This window comes from Taudactylus pleione, unplaced genomic scaffold, assembly GCF_031769625.1.
Source record: "Taudactylus pleione unplaced genomic scaffold, aTauple2 ptg000634l, whole genome shotgun sequence".
NCBI classification, from domain to species: Eukaryota; Metazoa; Chordata; class Amphibia; order Anura; family Myobatrachidae; genus Taudactylus; species Taudactylus pleione.
The window spans coordinates 2,491,015-2,506,369 of NW_028285036.1; positions in this window are offsets into that span (position 1 = coordinate 2,491,015).

The window sequence follows — 15,355 nt, forward strand, 5'->3', positions numbered from 1 at the left end:
GGAATGCTCTCTGTATTGTATGGCAGTCACTTGGATGCTGGTCACTGAGACTGTGGGCCTGATTCAGAGATGTATGCTAACCCGATGCTTAGCGCACATCTCCAATGCTGGGAAGACTGCGCATGCACAGGGCGAGTACTGCGCAAGTACGCAGTCTCTCCGAGATGCAGCTGGATTGACAGGTGTTCCTGGCCACCATTTCCGTTTTTCCGGAAGGGATGAGGCTAGGGTTTGCATCGGTGGACGCATAGTTCCTGGATTCGCAAGCTACCAGAAACCGGTTAAGCATCCTGGCCAAAGGAGCAACCATGGCGACCGATGGTTACAATGGTTGTGATGGTGATCCGAGGCACCATCTACAGACGCTGCACTCAGATCGCAGATGCAATGCAGGAGATCTCTATTTCCTCCAGATGCCACCTGCTGCATTTGCATTTAGTTGGACGGTATTGCACAACCTCTTACCTGCAGCTGCGCAATACTGTCCATCTCTGAATCAGCTCCTGAGTATGGGAAAGTTACACATGATATGGAGCGTACACACGGTCAGATTTGTCAGACTTGTCAGATTTGTCAGATGAACGACTGAACGATTAAACGATTTGAACGATTTGGACGATTTGACCAAAGTTTTGAACGATTTGAACGATTGAACGATTTTTGACTGCATTAAAATGAATGGAATCGTCCAAGTCTGACTGCAAACCCATCAGATGTCAGATATCGTTATCTGACAAACGGGAACGCGCATCGTTGATCGTCCATCGTTCAGGCATGTCAGATATGAACGATTTTCCATCAGATATGAACGACTGAACGATTTTTAAATCGTTATCGTCCATATCTGAAGAAAAAATCTGATCGTGTGTATGCACCTTAAGGAGGGGAATGTACACAACTAAAAAGTATATATAATGTTTATTTCTTGTGTACATACAATGCTTTGTGTTTTACACAGGATCTGTGGTAGGAAGCATGCGTAATAGTCCACCTCAGGCTATGATCCCCTTATTAGTAGTTGGTCAAGAAAGAAAGCTGACCCATAATTCTAATCAGTTATTAGACGACCATCTTGATGCAGTTTCCGAGTGAAAAAAAAAACAGTCATCTGAATATGGGTTGCCTGCTGAATACGTATTTCCAGTAATGGTAGGTGTTCCCCAAGGTTCTGTTCTTGGACCTCTCCTATTTTCCCTCTACACATCTTCTTTAGGTGAACTCATCAGCTCTTTTGGCCTCCAATATCATCTCTATGCTGATGATACTCAGATCTATCTTTCCTCCCCTGACCTTTCCCCCTTTCTCCTCATGCGTATCTCCAACTGCCTCTCTACTATCTCTTCCTGGATGTCCCAGCACTTCTTAAACATAACATGTCTAAGACTGAGCTGATCCATCTTCCCACCCTTCCGCATAACCTCACTGCCCACAATTACATTATCTATTAACGGCACAACTATCTCCTCTAGCCCACAAGTGCTCTGTCTTGGAGTTATCCTTGACTCCTCCCTCTCCTTCACACCTCACATTTATTATCTCTCACAGTCCTGCCGTTTCATCTCAAAAGTATTTCTAGGATCAGGCCCTTTATCTCCCTGGATGCAACTAAGACCCTCATCCACTCACTGGTCATCTCCAGATTGGACTATTGCAAACTCCTCTTATCCTGCCTCCCTGACTCCCACCGCTCTTCTCTCCAATCTGTCCTCAATGCTGCTGATTGGCTCATCTTCTTTAAATGTACTACATCTGCCTCCCCTCTCCTACAAGCCCTATAATGGCTCCCCTTCTCCTGCAGAACCCAATTTAAGGTTCTTACACTCACAAAGTCCTTACCCAATCTTCTCCCATATCTATCCCTGATCTCATCTCACTTCACACTCCAGCCCAACCACTTCACTCAACAAATGCACGCCGCCTCTCCTGCCAACTGATTACTTCCTCCCACTCCCGCCTCCAAGATTTTGCCCGTGCTGCTCCCCACCTCTGGAACTCTCTCCCTCTTCTCCACCTCTCTCTAGATTCTCCACCTCTCTCCAAATCTTCAAACGGGCTCTAAAGACCCACTACTTCATCAAAACCTTCCAGCTCTCATCCTAACCTGCTGCTCCATGCTCCTTCCACACTGACTACCCCGTCTGTGTCACCCCGGTCTGTCTGCCCCTCCCCTTTAGAATGTAAGCTCTAACGAGCAGGGCACTCTTCCCTCATGTGCTTCTCCTTAATTTACTCATACGATCATCTACTCCAAACTCCCCACAAGGGCACCTAACACTTGGTTGCTGATGCCCTGCTGCCTTTGAGTGTTATGATCGCTATTACAGCAATATTTATAAACTATGTCCTTGTCCTGCATTGTTTTGTACTGTAAGTCGCTGTTTTCTTGTTTGCTCATTTGTTGACATACTTTTTGAGGCACTGCAGAACCCTTGTGGCGCCATATAAATAAAGGCTAATAATAGTAATACATGATATTTTATGGTTTTAGACAAATCTGGAGCATGACATTTGAAGAGAGTGGAGGACATGGGCCCGTACAAGAATAGGGAGTGTCTGAAAGAGTTATAGTAGTCTCAGGAGAATGTTCATCTGTACTGTGTTAACCACCAAATCTAGTGTTTGTGCCAGAGTAAGAGGTCTCTCTATATTTTTGCAATCAAGGAGGGATAGTTCGCTTTATATGTACAGACTTAGCAATATGACAGCCTAAATAGTCAATGGAGGGAGTTCACATTGGAAGTTGAATTTGAGAAGTTTTTTAAGGTGGCCAGGTAAGTGGAGTGGGAGCACCTCAGATACAAAATTCTTGATTTTATATCCAGAAACCACACCTAATACAGACAGCTCCCGAAAGAGGTTGGAGAGCGAGGTGAGAGTTTTCGACAGGGTGAGGAGGACATCGTCCATGAAGAGTGACATCTTGTAGTGTGCATATTTGAAAATGATCCCACAAATGTCCGGATAGTAGTGTATTCTCGAGGCCAGAAGTTCAATAACCAAGATCAACAGAGGAGGAAACACTGTCTAGTTCGGTTAGTTATAGGGAAATTATCGGAGAGAACGCCACCTGCAAGAACCGTGGCAGATGTCTTGTAATAAAGGGCCAGGACAGCTTGCAAGAATTAGCCATGGAATCCAAAGGTCCGTAGAGTCTGGGCCAAAAAAGATCCAGTCTATCCTGTCAAAGGCTTTCTCCACGTTCAGAGCAAGTGCTAGTGATGGAATTTTAAGGCTATTAATATGTGTTAATTCTAGCACTCTGCACCTGTCACAAGTTCACAACCCATGAAGCTCCTATTTCCTTTCTGGGGTGTCGATCCCTGCTCTGGTACTTCTAGCTCACTCTGTCTGTAGTTTGTTGCATCGGCTGAATGTGCTAGAAGCACCAGATCAGAGCGACACCCCAGGCAAGAAAGAGGAACTGCACAGGTTGTGACAGGTGCAGGGCGCTAGAATAAACACTACAATATGATAAATACCATCAATACTACTGTAATAACTTAATTATTACTAATAAAATTTACATTTTAATACAACTGCTCCACACCAAATTAGGGGTCTTATCGCAACTGCGATTACGCATGCAGTCTCGCTGCGATGATATGCTAATCCATTGCGATCGCTATGCCGTCGCATCACAACCTAAGGACGCCCACCTTGCCTTATACACATCCGTAATGTTTAGCAAGACTGCAAAACCATCGGTAACAGTGAGTACCATCGCAGCCTCACGCACACTGGCACAAGCTCTGACCTTACTCAGGAATTGCTAATCTCACCGCATGCTGTGAGAAAATGGAAAATCCTGACAACATGCCTTGTCTCATTTTCTTATGTTTATGGGGCTGATGTTCATGTCATTGAGCGACTTTTTGCAACAGCGCATGCTTGAGAAATTCCTAAAAACGCTCACGACACATGTGTTGCACAGAGCTTACGCACAAAGACGCCATGGTATCAGAACTGTTGTGGAAAAGTGGCGGCCGTTCCTGATAGGGTGCACAGCTACTGGCATAGGAGGCCATAATTAGATGGAAAAACTGCACCTACCATTGGCCCAGTGGAAGCTTCGATGGTGCGACTGATGGTGGCACCTAAGGACGCACCAATAGGTATTACTGCGTGTATGGCGGTGATAATGGGTGTCACCGTACTTCCACATTCAGGCGCACGGATGTACCCGAGGGAAGGAGTATGTAGTGGCATTTGCATAAAGTCGCTAATGGGCGACCACCAATCGGTCACGGAGCTGGGATGGCAAATGCAGCAGGGGGTATTATACACAGCAGGGGGTGTAATACACAGTAGGGGTATAATACACAGAAGGGGGGGTAATACACAGTAGGGGGTGTTAACATGGGGGTGTTATACACCTCGTACTGGATTTGCATATTAGCAAGGACGGAATTGCATTTACATGGTAGATGGGACTTTAATATTTATTAACAATGATGTCCAGAGACAGACTGTATTATGTATACAACACCTGATTAAAGTACTATATTGCGTATGACCTGGGTATCAGAAGTTTAGCATTTCCATATCTCCTGGTGTAAATTGTAAGTGGTAGTGGAGCTGGGTTGGGTACGGGCTGTCGGCGCTCAGGATCCTGGCATCAAATTCTCGACTGTGGCATCCTGACAGGGTTAGGATATTGATCACTTGTTGGTAGGTATCCTAACCCTGCTATGCACTGTTCCTCCCCTTCATAGCACTGTGCCATGCACTGTTCCTACCCTTCCTAGCACTGTGCCATGCACTGTTCCTCCCCTTCCTAGCACTGTGCTATGTACTGTTCCTCCCCTTCCTAGCACTGTGCCATGTACTGTTCCTCCCCTTCCTAGCACTGTGCCATGCACTGTTCCTCCCATTCCTAGCACTGTGCCATGCACTGTTCCTCCCCTCCCTAGCACTGTGCTACGCACTGTTCCTCCCCTTCCTAGCACTGTGCTACGCGCTGTTCCTCCCCTTCCTAGCACTGTGCCATGTACTGTTCCTCCCCTTCTTAGTACTGTGCAATGCACTGTTCCTCCCCTTCCTAGCACTGTGCCATGCACTGTTCCTCCCCTTCCTAGCACTGTGCCATGCACTGTTCCTCCCCTTCCTAGCACTGTGCCATGCACTGTTCCTCACCTTGCTAGCACTGTGCCATGCACTGTTCCTCCCCTTCCTAGCACTGTGCCATGCACTGTTCCTCACCTCGCTAGCACTGTGCCATGCACTGTTCCTCCCCTCCCTAGCACCGTGCCATGCACTGTTCCTCCCCTTCCTAGCACTGTGACATGTACTGTTCCTCCCCTTCCTAGCACTGTGCTATGTATTGTTCCTCCCCTTCCTAGCACTGTGTCATGCACTGTTCCTCCCTTTCCTAGCACTGTGCTACGTACTGTTCCTCTCCTTCCTAGCACTGTGCCATGTACTGTTCCTCCCCTTACTAGCACTGTGCTATGCACTGTTCCTTCCCTTCCTAGCACTGCAACGCACTGTTCCTCTCCTTCCTAGCACTGTGCCACGCACTGTTCCTCCCCTTCCTAGCACTGCTATGCACTGTTCCTCCCCTTCTTAGCACCATGCCATGCACTGTTCCTCCCCTTCCTAGCACTGTGCCATGTACTGTTCCTCCCCTTTCTAGCACTGTGCTATGCACTGTTCCTCCCCTTCCTAGCACTGTGCTATGTACTGTTCCTCCCCTTCCTAGCACTGTGCCATGTACTGTTCCTCTCCTTCCTAGCACTGTGCCATGTACTGTTCCTCCCCTTCCTAGCACTGTGCCATGCACTGTTCCTCCCCTTCCTAGTTGTGCTATGTACTGTTCCTCCCCTTCCTAGCACTGTGCCATGCATTGTTCCTCCCCTTCCTAGCACAGTGCCATGCACTGTTCCTCTCCTTCCTAGCACTGTGCCATGCACTGTTCCTCCCCTTCCTAGCACTGTGCCATGCACTGTTCCTCCCCTTCCTAGTTGTGCTATGTACTGTTCCTCCACTTCCTAGCACTGTGCCATGCATTGTTCCTCCCCTTCCTAGCACTGTGCCATGTACTGTTCCTCCCCTTCCTAGCACTGTGCCATGTACTGTTCCTCCCCTTCCTAGCACTGTGCCATGCACTGTTCCTCCCCTTCCTAGCACTGCTATGCACTGTTCCTCCCCATCCTAGCACCATGCCATGCACTGTTCCTCCCCTCCCTAGCACTGTCCTACGCACTGTTCCTCCCCTTCCTAGCACTGTGCCATGTACTGTTCCTCCCCTTCCTAGCACTGTGCCATGTACTGTTCCTCCTCTTCCTAGCACTGTGCTATGTACTGTATCTCCCCTTCCTAGCACTGTGCTACGCACTGTTCCTCCCCTTCCTAGCACTGTGCCATGTACTGTTCCTCTCCTTCCTAGCACTGTGCCATGCACTGTTCCTCCCCTTCCTAGCACTGTGCCATGCACTGTTCCTCCCCTTCCTAGTTGTGCTATGTACTGTTCCTCCCCTTCCTAGCACTGTGCCATGTACTGTTCCTCCCCTTAATAGCACTGTGCCATGCACTGTTCCTCCCCTTCCTAGCACTGTGCCATGCACTGTTCCTCCCCTTCCTAGCACTGTGCAATGCACTGTTCCTCCCCTTCCTAGCACTGTGCCATGCACTGTTCCTCCCCTTCCTAGCACTGTGCCATGCACTGTTCCTCCCCTTCCTAGCACTGTGCCATGTACTGTTCCACCCCTTCCTAGCACTGTGCTACGCACTGTTCCTCCCCTTTCTAGCACTGAGCTACGCACTGTTCCTCCCCTTTCAAGCACTGTGCTACGCACTGTTCCTCCCCTTCCTAGCACTGTGCTATGTACTGTTCCTCTCCTTCCAAGCACTGTGCCAAGTACTGTTCCTCTCCTTCCTAGCACTGTGCCATGCACTGTTCCTCCCCTTCCTAGCACTGTGCCATGCACTGTTCCTCCCCTTCCTAGTTGCGCTATGTACTGTTCCTCCCCTTCCTAGCACTGTGCCATGCATTGTTCCTCCCCTTCCTAGCACTGTGCCATGTACTGTTCCTCTCCTTCCTAGCACTGTGCCATGCACTGTTCCTCCCCTTCCTAGCACTGTGCCATGCACTGTTCCTCCCCTTCCTAGTTGTGCTATGTACTGTTCCTCCACTTCCTAGCACTGTGCCATGCATTGTTCCTCCCCTTCCTAGCACTGTGCCATGTACTATTCCTCCCCTTCCTAGCACTGTGCCATGTACTGTTCCTCCCCTTCCTAGCACTGTGCCATGCACTGTTCCACCCCTTCCTAGTTGTGCTATGTACTGTTCCTCCCCTTCCTAGCACTGTGCCATGTGCTGTTCCTCCCCTTCCTAGCACTGTGCCATGTACTGTTCCTCCCCTTCCTAGCACTGTGCCATGCACTGTTCCACCCCTTCCTAGTTGTGCTATGTACTGTTCCTCCCCTTCCTAGCACTGTGCCATGCACTGTTCCTCCCCTTCCTAGCACTGTGCCATGTACTGTTCCTCCCCTTCCTAGCACTGTGCCATGCACTGCTCCTCCCCTTCCTAGCACTGTGCCATGCACTGTTCCTCCCCTTCCTAGCACTGTGCCATGTACTGTTCCTCACCTTTCTAGCACTGTGCTACGCACTGTTCCTCCCCTTTCTAGCACTGTGCTACGCACTGTTCCTCCCCTTCCTAGCACTGTGCCATGCACTGTTCCTCCCCTTCCTAGCACTGTGCCATGCACTGTTCCTCCCCTTTCTAGCACTGTGCCATGCACTGTTCCTCTCCTTCCTAGCACTGTGCCATGCACTGTTCCTCCCCTTCCTAGCACTGTGCCATGCACTGTTCCTCCCCTTCCTAGTTGTGCTATGTACTGTTCCTCCCCTTCCTAGCACTGTGCCAGGCACTGTTCCTCCGCTTCCTAGCACTGTGCCATGTACTGTTCCTCTCCTTCCTAGCACTGTGCTACGTACTGTTCCTCCCCTTCCTAGCACTGTGCCACGCAGTGTTCCTCCCATTCCTAGCACTGTGCCATGCACTGTTCCTCCCCTTCCTAGCACTGTGCCATGCACTGTTCCTCCCCTTCCTAGCATTATACTGTTCCTCCCCATCCTAGCACTGTGCCATGCACTGTTCCTCCCCTTCCTAGAACTGTGCTATGTACTGTTCCTCCCCTTCCTAGCACTGTGCCATGTACTGTTCCTCCCCTTCCTAGCACTGTGCCATGCATTGTTCCTCCCCTTCCTAGCACTGTGCCATGCATTGTTCCTCCCCTTCCTAGCACTGTGCCATGTACTGTTCCTCCCCTTCCTAGCACTGTGCCATGCACTGTTCCTCCCCTTCCTAGCACTGTGCCATGCACTGTTCCTCCCCTTCCTAGCACCGTGCTACGCACTGTTCCTCCCCTTCCTAGCACCGTGCCATGCACTTTTCTTCCCCTCCCTAGCACCGTGCCTTGCACTGTTCCTCCCCTCCCTAGCACCGTGCCATGCACTGTTCCTCCCCTTCCTAGCACTGTGCCATGCACTGTTCCTTCCCTTGCTAGCACTGTGCCATGTACTGTTCCTCCCCTTCCTAGCACTGTGCTATGCACTGTTCCTCCCCTTCCTAGCACTGTGCTATGCACTGTTCCCTCCCTTGCTAGCACTGTGCTATGCACTGTTTTTCCCATTACTAGCACCGTGCTACGCGCTGTTCCTCCCCTCCCTAGCACCGTGCTACGCGCTGTTCCTCCCCTTCCTAGCACTGTGCCATGCACTGTTCCTCCCTTCCTAGCACTGTGCCATGTACTGTTCCTCCCCTTCCTAGCACTGTGCCATGCACTGTTCCTCCCCTTCCTAGCACTGTGCTAGGTACTGTTCCTCCCCTTCCTAGCACTGTGCCATGCACTGTTCCTCCCCTTCCTAGCACTGTGCCATGTACTGTTCCTCCCCTTCCTAGCACTGTGCCATGTACTGTTCCTCTCCTTCCTAGCATTGTGCTATGCACTGTTCCTCCCCTTCCTAGCACTGTGCCATGCACTGTTCCTCCCCTTCCTAGTTGTGCTATGTACTGTTCCTCCCCTTCCTTGCACTGTGCCATGCATTGTTCCTCCTCTTCCTAGCACTGTGCCCTGTACTGTTCCTCCCCTTCCTAGCACTGTGCCATGTACTGTTCCTCCCCTTCCTAGCACTGTGCCATGCACTGTTCCTCCCCTTCCTAGCACCGTGCCATGCACTGTTCCTCCCCTCCCTAGCACTGTGCTACGCACTGTTCCTCCCCTTCCTAGCACTGTGCCATGCACTGTTCCTCCCCTTCCTAGCACTGTGCCATGCACTGTTCCTCCCCTTCCTAGCACTGTGCCATGCACTGTTCCTCCCCTTCCTAGCACTGTCCAACGTACTGTTCCTCCCCTTCCTAGCACTGTGCTACGCACTGTTCCTCCCCTTCCTAGCACTGTGCTACGCACTGTTCCTCCCCTTCCTAGCACTGTGCCACGCACTGTTCCTCCCCTTCCTAGCACTGTGCCACGTACTGTTCCTCCCCTTCCTAGCACTGTGCCATGTACTGTTCCTCCCCTTCCTAGCACTGTGCTACGCACTGTTCCTCCCCTTCCTAGCACTGTGCTAGGTACTGTTCCTCCCCTTCCTAGCACTGTGCTACGCACTGTTCCTCCCCTTCCTAGCACTGTGCCATGCACTGTTCCTCCCCTTCCTAGCACTGTGCCATGCACTGTTCCTCCCCTTCCTAGCACTGTGCCATGTACTGTTCCTCCCCTTCCTCGCACTGTGCCATGCACTGTTCCTCCCCTTCCTAGCACTGTGCCATGCACTGTTCCTCCCCTTCCTAGCACTGTGCCATGCACTGTTCCTCCCCTTCCTAGCACTCCTCCCCTTCCTAGCACTGTGCCATGCACTGTTCCTCCCCTTCCTAGCACTGTGCCATGCACTGTTCCTCCCCTTCCTAGTTGTGCCATGCACTGTTCCTCCCCTTCCTAGCACTGTGCCATGCACTGTTCCTCCCCTTCCTAGCACTGTGCCATGCACTGTTCCTCCCCTTCCTAGCACTGTGCCATGCACTGTTCCTCCCCTTCCTAGCACTGTGCCATGTACTGTTCCTGCCCTTCCTAGCACTGTGCCATGTACTGTTCCTCCCCTTCCTAGCACTGTGCCATGCACTGTTCCTCCCCTTCCTAGCACTGTGCCATGCACTGTTCCTCCCCTTCCTAGCACTGTGCCATGTACTGTTCCTCCCTTTCCTAGCACTGTGCCATGCACTGTTCCTCCCCTTCCTAGAACTGTGCTATGTACTGTTCCTCCCCTTCCTAGCACTGTGCCATGCACTGTTCCTCCCCTTCCTAGCACTGTGCCATGTACTGTTCCTCCCCTTCCTTGCACTGTGCCATGTTCTGTTCCTCTCCTTTCCTAGCACTGTGCCATGTACTGTTCCTCCCCTTCCTAGCACTGTGCCATGCACTGTTCCTCCCCTTCCTAGCACTGTGCCATGTACTGTTCCTCCCCTTCCTAGCACTGTGCCATGCACTGTTCCTCCCCTTCCTAGAACTGTGCTATGTACTGTTCCTCCCCTCCCTAGCACTGTGCCATGCACTGTTCCTCCCCTTCCTAGCACTGTGCCATGTACTGTTCCTCCCCTTCCTAGCACTGTGCCATGCACTGTTCCTCACCTTCCTAGCATTATACTGTTCCTCCCCTTCCTAGCACTGTGCCATGCACTGTTCCTCCCCTTCCTAGAACTGTGCTATGTACTGTTCCTCCCCTTACTAGCACTGTGCCATGCACTGTTCCTCCGCTTCCTAGCACTGTGCCATGTACTGTTCCTCCCCTTCCTTGCACTGTGCCATGTTCTGTTCCTCTCCTTTCCTAGCACTGTGCTATGTACTGTTCCTCCCCTTCCTAGCACTGTGCAATGCACTGTTCCTCCCCTTCCTAGCACTGTGCCATGTACTGTTCCTCTCCTTCCTAGCATTGTGCTATGCACTGTTCCTCCCCTTCCTAGCACTGTGCCATGCACTGTTCCTCCCCTTCCTAGTTGTGCTATTTACTGTTCCTCCCCTTCCTTGCACTGTGCCATGCATTGTTCCTCCTCTTCCTAGCACTGTGCCCTGTACTGTTCCTCCCCTTCCTAGCACTGTGCCATGTACTGTTCCTCCCCTTCCTAGCACTGTGCCATGCACTGTTCCTCCCCTTCCTAGCACTGTGCCATGCACTGTTCCTCCCCTTCCTAGCAGTGTGCCATGCACTGTTCCTCCCCTTCCTAGCACTGTCCAACGTACTGTTCCTCCCCTTCCTAGCACTGTGCTACGCACTGTTCCTCCCCTTCCTAGCACTGTGCCACGCACTGTTCCTCCCCTTCCTAGCACTGTGCCACGTACTGTTCCTCCCCTTCCTAGCACTGTGCCATGTACTGTTCCTCCCCTTCCTAGCACTGTGCTACGCACTGTTCCTCCCCTTCCTAGCACTGTGCTAGGTACTGTTCCTCCCCTTCCTAGCACTGTGCTACGCACTGTTCCTCCCCTTCCTAGCACTGTGCCATGCACTGTTCCTCCCCTTCCTAGCACTGTGCCATGTACTGTTCCTCCCCTTCCTAGCACTGTGCCATGCACTGTTCCACCCCTTCCTAGTTGTGCTATGTACTGTTCCTCCCCTTTCTAGCACTGTGCCATGCACTGTTCCTCCCCTTCCTAGCACTGTGCCATGTACTGTTCCTCCCCTTCCTAGCACTGTGCCATGCACTGCTCCTCCCCTTCCTAGCACTGTGCCATGCACTGTTCCTCCCCTTCCTAGCACTGTGCCATGTACTGTTCCTCCCCTTTCTAGCACTGTGCTACGCACTGTTCCTCCCCTTTCTAGCACTGTGCTACGCACTGTTCCTCCCCTTCCTAGCACTGTGCCATGCACTGTTCCTCCCCTTCCTAGCACTGTGCCATGCACTGTTCCTCCCCTTTCTAGCACTGTGCCATGCACTGTTCCTCTCCTTCCTAGCACTGTGCCATGCACTGTTCCTCCCCTTCCTAGCACTGTGCCATGCACTGTTCCTCCCCTTCCTAGTTGTGCTATGTACTGTTCCTCCCCTTCCTAGCACTGTGCCAAGCACTGTTCCTCCGCTTCCTAGCACTGTGCCATGTACTGTTCCTCTCCTTCCTAGCACTGTGCTACGTACTGTTCCTCCCCTTCCTAGCACTGTGCCACGCAGTGTTCCTCCCATTCCTAGCACTGTGCCACGCACTGTTACTCCCCTTCCTAGCACTGTGCCACGCACTGTTCCTCCCCTACCTAGCACTGTGCCACGCACTGTTCCTCCCCTTCCTAGCACTGTGCTACGTACTGTTCCTCCCCTTCCTAGCACTGTGCCATGCACTGTTCCTCCCCTTCCTAGTTGTGCTATGTACTGTTCCTCCCCTTCCTAGCACTGTGCCATGTACTGTTCCTCCCCTTCCTAGCACTGTGCCATGTACTGTTCCTCCCCTTCCTAGCACTGTGCCACGCACTGTTCCTCCCCTTCCTAGCACTGTGCCATGCACTGTTCCTCCCATTCCTAGCACTGTGCCATGCACTGTTCCTCCCCTTCCTAGCACTGTGCCATGTACTGTTCCTCCCCTTCCTAGCACTGTGCTACGCACTGTTCCTCCCCTTTCTAGCACTGTGCTACGCACTGTTCCTCCCCTTTCTAGCACTGTGCCATGTACTGTTCCTCTCCTTCCTAGCACTGTGCCATGCACTGTTCCTCCCCTTCCTAGCACTGTGCCATGCACTGTTCCTCCCCTTCCTAGCATTATACTGTTCCTCCCCTTCCTAGCACTGTGCCATGCACTGTTCCTCCCCTTCCTAGAACTGTGCTATGTACTGTTCCTCCCCTTCCTAGCACTGTGCCATGCACTGTTCCTCCCCTTCCTAGTTGTGCTATGTACTGTTCCTCCCCTTCCTAGCACTGTGCCATGCATTGTTCCTCCCCTTCCTAGCACTGTGCCATGTACTGTTCCTCCCCTTCCTAGCACTGTGCCATGCACTGTTCCTCCCCTTCCTAGCACTGTGCCATGCACTGTTCCTCCCCTTCCTAGCACCGTGCTACACACTGTTCCTCCCCTTCCTAGCACCGTGCCATGCACTTTTCTTCCCCTCCCTAGCACCGTGCCATGCACTGTTCCTCCCCTTCCTAGCACTGTGCCATGCACTGTTCCTTCCCTTGCTAGCACTGTGCCATGTACTGTTCCTCCCCTTCCTAGCACTGTGCTATGCACTGTTCCTCCCCTTCCTAGCACTGTGCTATGCACTGTTCCCTCCCTTGCTAGCACTGTGCTATGCACTGTTTTTCCCATTACTAGCACCGTGCTATGCGCTGTTCCTCCCCTCCCTAGCACCGTGCTACGCGCTGTTCCTCCCCTTCCTAGCACTGTGCCATGCACTGTTCCTCCCTTCCTAGCACTGTGCCATGTACTGTTCCTCCCCTTCCTAGCACTGTGCCATGCACTGTTCCTCCCCTTCCTAGCACTGTGCTAGGTACTGTTCCTCCCCTTCCTAGCACTGTGCCATGCACTGTTCCTCCCCTTCCTAGCACTGTGCCATGTACTGTTCCTCCCCTTCCTAGCACTGTGCCATGTACTGTTCCTCTCCTTCCTAGCATTGTGCTATGCACTGTTCCTCCCCTTCCTAGCACTGTGCCATGCACTGTTCCTCCCCTTCCTAGTTGTGCTATGTACTGTTCCTCCCCTTCCTTGCACTGTGCCATGCATTGTTCCTCCTCTTCCTAGCACTGTGCCCTGTACTGTTCCTCCCCTTCCTAGCACTGTGCCATGTACTGTTCCTCCCCTTCCTAGCACTGTGCCATGCACTGTTCCTCCCCTTCCTAGCACCGTGCCATGCACTGTTCCTCCCCTCCCTAGCACCGTGCTACGCACTGTTCCTCCCCTTCCTAGCACTGTGCCATGCACTGTTCCTCCCCTTCCTAGCACTGTGCCATGCACTGTTCCTCCCCTTCCTAGCACTGTGCCATGCACTGTTCCTCCCCTTCCTAGCACTGTCCAACGTACTGTTCCTCCCCTTCCTAGCACTGTGCTACGCACTGTTCCTCCCCTTCCTAGCACTGTGCTACGCACTGTTCCTCCCCTTCCTAGCACTGTGCCACGCACTGTTCCTCCCCTTCCTAGCACTGTGCCACGTACTGTTCCTCCCCTTCCTAGCACTGTGCCATGTACTGTTCCTCCCCTTCCTAGCACTGTGCTACGCACTGTTCCTCCCCTTCCTAGCACTGTGCTAGGTACTGTTCCTCCCCTTCCTAGCACTGTGCTACGCACTGTTCCTCCCCTTCCTAGCACTGTGCCATGCACTGTTCCTCCCCTTCCTAGCACTGTGCCATGCACTGTTCCTCCCCTTCCTAGCACTGTGCCATGTACTGTTCCTCCCCTTCCTCGCACTGTGCCATGCACTGTTCCTCCCCTTCCTAGCACTGTGCCATGCACTGTTCCTCCCCTTCCTAGCACTGTGCCATGCACTGTTCCTCCCCTTCCTAGCACTCCTCCCCTTCCTAGCACTGTGCCATGCACTGTTCCTCCCCTTCCTAGCACTGTGCCATGCACTGTTCCTCCCCTTCCTAGTTGTGCCATGCACTGTTCCTCCCCTTCCTAGCACTGTGCCATGCACTGTTCCTCCCCTTCCTAGCACTGTGCCATGCACTGTTCCTCCCCTTCCTAGCACTGTGCCATGCACTGTTCCTCCCCTTCCTAGCACTGTGCCATGTACTGTTCCTGCCCTTCCTAGCACTGTGCCATGCACTGTTCCTCCCCTTCCTAGCACTGTGCCATGCACTGTTCCTCCCCTTCCTAGCACTGTGCCATGTACTGTTCCTCCCTTTCCTAGCACTGTGCCATGCACTGTTCCTCCCCTTCCTAGCACCGTGCCATGCACTGTTCCTCCCCTCCCTAGCACCGTGCTACTACTGTTCCTCCCCTTCCTAGCACTGTGCCATGCACTGTTCCTCCCCTTCCTAGCACTGTGCCATGTACTGTTCCTCCCCTTCCTAGCACTGTGCCATGCACTGTTCCTCCCCTTCCTAGAACTGTGCTATGTACTGTTCCTCCCCTCCCTAGCACTGTGCCATGCACTGTTCCTCCCCTTCCTAGCACTGTGCCATGTACTGTTCCTCCCCTTCCTAGCACTGTGCCATGCACTGTTCCTCACCTTCCTAGCATTATACTGTTCCTCCCCTTCCTAGCACTGTGCCATGCACTGTTCCTCCCCTTCCTAGAACTGTGCTATGTACTGTTCCTCCCCTTACTAGCACTGTGCCATGCACTGTTCCTCCGCTTCCTAGCACTGTGCCATGTACTGTTCCTCCCCTTCCTTGCACTGTGCCATGTTCTGTTCCTCTCCTTTCCTAGCACTGTGCTATGTACT